Below are 7,971 nucleotides of genomic sequence, written 5' to 3' on the forward strand. Positions count from 1 at the left end.
ACAAACAACATCTATTTCCAATATTGATGATAAAAAAGTATATTGGCATTGTATATAAATTTATTAGCATGTTCTAGATGAGATAGGTACAGTTCCAAAATATTTTGGGTAACCAAAGGAGATGAATGACTTATTATATAGGAAATTAGAAAAAAAAAATTGTAAAAAAACCAATTGTCACATCAGAACTATTCAAAATATAAAATGATTACCACATGAAAAACTATTATGATCACTTCTAGAGGATAGCTAAGCACTCAATTGAACAAGGAATACAATTCTCATAGGATTCAAAAGACAAGTAAATAAGAAGTGACTAAAATCAATAAAGCAATGACAATATGTAGAAAACACTTATTCTATTCAGCATCATGCTATGTTGAATAACATAAGCTACACTGAATAATAGAAATATTAATAGGGTCATCTAGAGATGTAGTTACTACATTCACTAGAATCAAATAGGACATTGATATTCTCTATAAAATAAAAATATGCAAAATGAAATAAAAAACATCAGTGAGTAGAAAAGCTTTGGAGGGACAAACATTAGGTGTACCTATTAGAAAATTAAGTTAATTTCAGAAGCATAGTAGGTGTCAACATATTTTCCATTTTCAAAGAATTACAAGCTATTATCTTCACCAAAGGAAAAATATATTTGACTTGTACTTCAAAAATTACATCTGTGGAATTTCTTGGCACTGATAAAAGGTCCAACCAGTTGTGCTCAACCCATATAAGGTTTCAAAATGGTATCATGTGTTTATGTATATTTCTTTTTTTCTTATGCAACCCAATTTGAAAAACCTGTACTAAGTGTTGTGTCTTATGAACCATTCTTTAGAAAGTCCCTCAAGATCATCAATTGATAAATAGGAGCTATTTTCCACAAAAGTCATTGTGATATTGCTATTAAAAACTCTTGAAATTGTTGACAAAACTAACAACAAAGATGATAAAAATGATCTTACAAATATACACATTTTCTCTCTCTAAATATTCTAAAATATTTTCTTCTATTACATGAACTCAAGCATACCATTCAATTCTCAAAGATAACAATTTATGGAAAGGTAGAAATGCATATGCAGACATTAACCATCTAGACTACAGGAATTTCTGGTCTTCTAAGGATTTTATGATTTAAAATGTAGGGTCTGATGTGTGCTATAAAATCTTCCCTTGAAAAATATTCATAAAAGATTCTATTTTTTAATTTTCTTCTCTCAAGAAGAATGTTTCCATCAAATAGAAAAGAAGAGCATGATCCTATAAAAAAGATGGTGCTATATTACTACTTCAGAAAAAAAAGAGCTTGCATTATCCCTTTCTTTCTCATCATTTATATAGAGTCTGCACACTCAATTCACACCTACACTTATTCTCAATGATGGCAAGAAGTCATCCCAAAAAGATCAGTGCCACAAATTGTGTTGCTCAAATCCTAAACCAATCACCTAACATTTGATGCACATGGGCTCAAATCATACGCTAGACAACTGGATATGTTTTACAGAGATCAAAATACTCCAAGAGCAAAGTGGCCTGATCCAATGCTTTTTCAAATTCATCTCAGAATGTTTCAGCTTCTCATACTTCTCCAACACTCCTGCTTGGGAAATTACATTATTAGACCATTTTGTTTCCAACTGATACCCTGCAAATAGTGCAAGGTTTTCAAGGAGGGACTTAGCTGATAAATTTCCATCTTCTCTAGTCTCTCTTAAACAATCATAAACATCTTGCAAATGCCTTATATTCCCATTAGCTAATACAAGAATCCTATGTGCCTTCTTAACTGCTTTAATTCTAGCTCAGTCTACTATGTTACTTCCATCTTTTTTATCACTACTTCTTCCATGGACATCGAGGAGATAGCGTCTTTGCATAAGCTATGGTTTCCTCAAGCAATGGAAATATCTGAATCTTACAAGATACAGGCATAGATAGATTAGATGCCAGATGCCTTCTTAACTATTTTAATGCTAGAATAGTATGCTCTATTACTTCCATCTTTTTTATCCCTAGTACTTCCATGGACAATGAGGAGAGAGCATCTTTGAAAAAGCTATGGTGTCCTCAAGCAATGACTTCACCAGAGGCAAGTTGTCCATCAAGAAAGATCCATAATTGCCTCCTTTGGTGATATGTTGTGGGCACCTAAAATTAATATCAATGTAATCACAATAAGGTTGAACAACCTGAGCAGTAGCCAACAACCTTTCAGGGTCATTTGCACAAAATTGCACAAACAAAGGGCAATCTTCCTTACAAGTAGTGGACTCAACACTTCGGTATTCAGGTCTTCGGCAAAGAGATGGGAATGAAGCATAGGAGTATAAGAATCTATAGCTCCATACTTTCTACAAATCATTTTGAAAGGTAGCTCAGATTGGTGCACGATGGGCACAAATATGAATTTGGGCTCTCCCAAATTTCTTTAGTGTTTCTACGCCCTATCCACCTACCCTCTATCTCCCAGGGGGCTCTTAATTGCATTTGATTAATGCTTCCCCCAATCCTCCTTGCTTGGTAAGATTGAATAATATATAAGCTCACAAACAACAACATCCAAGGAATTTGTAGAAAGCTTGCAGTCCTCGAGATCCAAATAAAGTACGTCCTCCTCTATTGGTGTCATTGAACTTCTTGTAGCCAAAGAGTGCAGCAGGTTTGGTATCATATACCATGGAGCAATATTGCACTTGATATGGGCATTTGAAATGGAAGAGAAAATGTGTGTAAATGAAGAAAATTTAACATTTAACAGAATCTTCTCCATTTTTCCTTGATGCACATTTATATTTTGTTACAGTTCCCTTTTCACCAAATCATCTTATGCAAATTTTTTATTGATCGTGTTACCTGAAATGTCGCATTATGTCAAACAGTTGATGTGTCTTCCGTGAGTCCATATTTTGTAATTATATCTGCTATATCATTGTCAACCTCAATATTGGGCCAAATTCTCTACTGTTTATTTTTTAATGGATGTCCATATGTTGTTCTCAAATTCCCATTCTGCCTCATACAAAGAGGGTATTGACAATGGTTGATAAATTCAATTATAAACTACGCATATCTTTAAAAAAAAATCCACATTTGGCAAACATATCCATGCGAGAATATTTATCTAAAGCATTTTGACAAATAGTTTGCAAATATAGAGCCAATAAGCATTATAACTATTTTTAGAGACAATCAAATTTTTAGAACTCTAAAAATACTATAATAGATAAGTAAAATTCGTACTAGAATTTAGGGTTTACACCATGAGGCAAGATTTCTGAGTCATTTCTTGAACTGAATCTAGAGGAGGGAAATTGGTGAGGTCAATTCTTACAATTTCAATGTGGAGGAGCCCTATAAGAAACATTTCTCACTCTTTCTTTAACTTCAACATGCATTGCACTTAATTGCTCGATTTGGCACATCGCATCTACAAGACCTGCCAAAATTACATGGTTCACTACATAGAAAATCCCTGATCCTTTGTAATCCTCTCTCATTTTTTGAATTAATTCATCTTTGAAATAGTTTAAATCCAACCCATCAAATTCGTAGGGAAGAATTGAACTGTCACTAACACGAAAATCAACATTCTTCACACTAAATTGAAGATTGAAGTGGGCACCAATTGAAATCACAGGACAAAAAGAATATAACCTCCAAATTTTTAGTCGATTGAGGAATGGATTGGTATTTGATAAAAATGGAAAATTTTAGGTTTCCTTAAGATCTCGTGCTAAATGGTATTTTTCAAATCATTTATGGTTTCTAATTTGTAATAATATTTAAATTGGATTTTGTATAATATTTTAGAAACTTTCTCATGTTAAATATTATACAAATGTTTCCCATTTTAAATTATAATAGCTTTAAGTCCTAGGATTAAATATTGAAATCTTATTATGAAGCTTTGTTTTAGTTAATTGAAATAATTAGTAAACATTAGAAATTGCATTCTAAGAAACTCACTCAAACTTAAAATTCACATAAATTTGGTCTAAAATTTACATGTTGTGCATTAATTATATCATAAGTGTTGTATTGGTTTTAGTTTGGATGATTAACATTATTAAAATTTATTTAAACATATATGGAAAATATATGAGAAAGATACATAATTATTTATGGATAGGATTTTCAGATTTTACATGCTCATAATACATTTAGAAATTTTAACTTGGTCAAAAATTTTGAGACAATATTTTTATTAGGATTCAACTGTGTAGTTTTTTGAGTCAAACTCATTATTCCATGTTTCATGAGTACCAATTCACACAAATTCGTCCCTCATGAGAATGAATGAAACACTTAACACTCATTGCATCTAGGGGATGCTTGCAAAGGTGAAGAATAAAAACTTCTTAGGAGGTCACCCATCCTTGTATCACTCTATCTTGAGCATGCTTAACTACGAAGATTTCTCTATGCTAAATTCACTTTGATTGAAACCCCATGTACAAAACATTCACCAAGTTTTGTGCCTTATAAACCATCCATTAAAAATCTCTTTGAGATCTTTAATTGATAAGCAAGAGACATTTTTCACATGTCAAATTGTCATATAGCTATCATGATCGAACTGTGTTTCTTTTGGAGTCAAACTCATTGACCCATGTTCTGCACATAGTGGTTCACACTAACCCATCTCTCATGAGAATGAATGGAACACCTGATACTCATTGGATCTAGGAGATGATCATAGAGGTGAATAATTGAGACTTTGTAGGAGGTCACCCTTCCTAGTACTACTCCAGCTTGAATGTGCTTATGCATGAGTAGAAATGAAACAATGAGGAGACTTTGGCAAGAACACGTGACATTTTCAAGACTAAGTGACAAAATTTTGTGTGATTATTTCTTAATTTAGATTGTAGCGAGTAGAAAAATTATATAATGATTAGATTTATATAAATATTATAATGCTTTGCTAAGATTTTACTTGAATGTGCGAATAATTTTATGATTATAATTTTAATATAAAATATTATATTTACAATGTTTTATTTTAATACCTTACATATTCATTAATTTATTGAACTATAATAATTTTATATAGATGTTCGAAGAGAGAACCAATTTTTTTTTTTTTTTTATAACAAAATTTATGGTAAATAATTAATTATAATAATTATTCATTCCTACAAATTGTTTAATGAAAAAGAATTTGAAAATATATAGGAATAAGTTAACAATAACTAATGTTATATATGAAACTTCATTATTTTAGATGTCATCTTCCATATCCATAAAAAAGTTTAAAATTTATGTTATTTATATATTTTTCGAAATATTAATATTTAGTTATAATAAATTAAAATCTAAGGTCTTTTAAAAATAAAATTTAAACTAGTTTGATATTTTATTAGATGCACTATTTATATTTTAAAATTAAAATTTATGTAAGGAAAATTTTATGTCGATTTGTTTCCTAACTTTTCATCGTGATTGAACTTCATCCAAATTTTATTATTGTCAACTCAAGCTCAAACTTAAACCTTGCAATTTAGGTCAGGGACTAGAAGCAAAAATGTCACCACATATTTTTATCATAGTTATACCAATTGATTCATTATTCTCAATTCCAAAGGAGGCTACAGGCACATGAGATTCTACTCTATCTTTTTCTTTTCCCAAATTATTTTTTGAGCTATTTCATCTAATAAGAATCAATTTTTTTAGAGTTATGATCTCCCTTAGGGTTTTGAACTACAATGGTCTATGAGGGGTTTTGTGATCCCAATAGAATAAAATTGGGATTCACGCAATTCCAACCATTCCCTTGAATTAATCTAAGAGTGTTAAGTATCTTTTGGGAATGCCAATTTTGATCTTAGAAGCTCAAATCTTTGGGAAAAAATGGAGGAACCAAAATATTGAAAGGCCCTAACTCCAGCCCATGACAAATGCAAGGGTTTTGAGGAAGGAAAAAATTTGATGGTTAACATAGTGGTTGGCTTTGAAAATGTTGAGATTACATTTTTCTATCCATCGAGTCTTAGTTTGTGGTTATTTTTAGTTCTTTATGTTTTCTCTTATTCTATTTTCACTTTGCTTCAATCTTTGTGTTAAAATTTACTCTTCTACTTCTTTAAAGCTTTCATAAATACACAATTAGTCATATTTCACCACCATGACTATTCTACTATCTTGATGATCGATCACATAATTCAAAAGTTTGATGCTAAAAATGTATACACAATTGAAATCAAAAGTAATGAAAAATGAACACATTTAATAATAAAAATAAATTAACTCATCAAATAAAGAAACAATCAAAATAAAATGATAAATTTTTAGTTGGTAAATTTAATTCTAATGCAAGCCTTGTCTTTAAAATAATGTATTCTAATTAGATTACAAACTTTTTCATGGAATAATATAGCTAATATTTATACTAAAAGTGGATTAGCTTTTTTTTAATAAAAATTAAAAGGTGGTCATTTTGTAAGAAGTCAATTTCTACACATGTGAACCTTATTGATAACTGTAACCTATTGGAGTTCGATGTATAAAAACCACAAAAAAAAATGTTTAAGGTCTTTGTTGGCCACTCTATATAGTGTTGGTAGATAACATTTTTGACATAATTATAATAACATATGATAGGGAGACATTTAAGCTTTCTTTTCGAAGGGAAAGAGAGAGTGCATGAGAAAAATTCATAAAACAAAGCCATGAGATTATTATTAAGTGAACAATAACTATGCTTCACAATTCGCATTTACACCAACTTGGCTACACACTCACCCTTATTTGGATGACTAATTATTAGTGACCAACTATTTAGTCACTTACTTGATCATTTATTTAGTCACTTATCTTTATCTAACCTTGTGGTTTTACCTAGTGATCAAACTAATCATTTATTTAGTCAATTATACTTATAAATTATAACACAATACTAGAATCTGACCATTTTTAGTCACATGACTAAAAATTTTAGTCTTGTGACTAAATTTTTTAGTCGCGTAGTCATTTATTTGCCAAAATTCTACTAGTGAGATTTTTCTACTTTTCTTGCAAAGGAGATTCACAATGGTTTGGTGTGGATAGCTTGGGGAAAAGTGGACAAACCATTCTATTGGTATTCATTGCTTATGTATGTATGCTTGTACAAGGGATTTACCTTTTTCTCCAAGGGAATGGAGGTGGAAATAACTAGGGATGGAGAGAGGAATCTAGTGCAACTATGGAGTGTGGATATGACTTCAGAAGCTATAGGTGCTAGTTATGCGAAGTTTGATAGATACTTTGCATCAAAGCTTAGATTACTTTTGAGAGGAGATAGCCCCAGGATTCCACAAGCATTGTTAGAAATGGTCAGACCTAAGGACTATGCAACAAGGCTATTGGTTAGTCACTATTGAGGGGATATAATCCCTTATATTGTCTCAATAGTAATTAGAGTCTATGGCTTTTTGGGAAAGCCATGTGTGTTGCCATTTTATGTGCCTTTGAAGATAGGAATAGTTGAGCTATTATGGAAAATAGACACTATAAATGAGAGGGAGTTGCCTAAGAAGGGTACCTTTTTTCCAATTGTTACTATGGTACATGATTTTTTTTTTATGAGGAAAAGGTGGAAGCACCTAAATTTTTTCCTAGATAGATATAACATGGAAAAATCTCATGCTAGATTTATTGATCCTAAAGGATTTTATGACCTCTTGAGAGAGAGGGTAAAAGCTTCCTGCATGGTGAAACAAGTATACTATCCAAAGGATGTTATTAGGAACATTTTTTCTTTACAAGAGCAGGATTTAAGAAAGGAAAAATGGATAGTATTTAGTAAGACTCTAGAATTCATTAATGCTTTTGACTCCAGCTATGGCCCATTGAAAGATAAGAAATATTGGGGAGCCAAGATGCAAGAACTAATGAATAATTTTGCTAATATAATCCAAACTATGAATGAGAACAATGACATATATATCAAGACCTATCCAAACAAGGCTACAG

At 31.0% G+C, this 7,971-nt stretch overlaps 1 pseudogene; it reads right to left on the reverse strand.

The window, feature by feature from the left end:
* Positions 1–1,440: 1,440 nt before the first annotated feature.
* On the reverse strand, positions 1,441–2,644 carry LOC149544647 (uncharacterized; annotated as a pseudogene).
* Positions 2,645–7,971: the final 5,327 nt, after the last annotated feature.

This window comes from Cupressus sempervirens, chromosome 8 (genome assembly GCF_028749045.1).
Source record: "Cupressus sempervirens isolate cs-2001-9-10 chromosome 8, ASM2874904v1, whole genome shotgun sequence".
Lineage (NCBI taxonomy): Eukaryota > Viridiplantae > Streptophyta > Pinopsida > Cupressales > Cupressaceae > Cupressus > Cupressus sempervirens.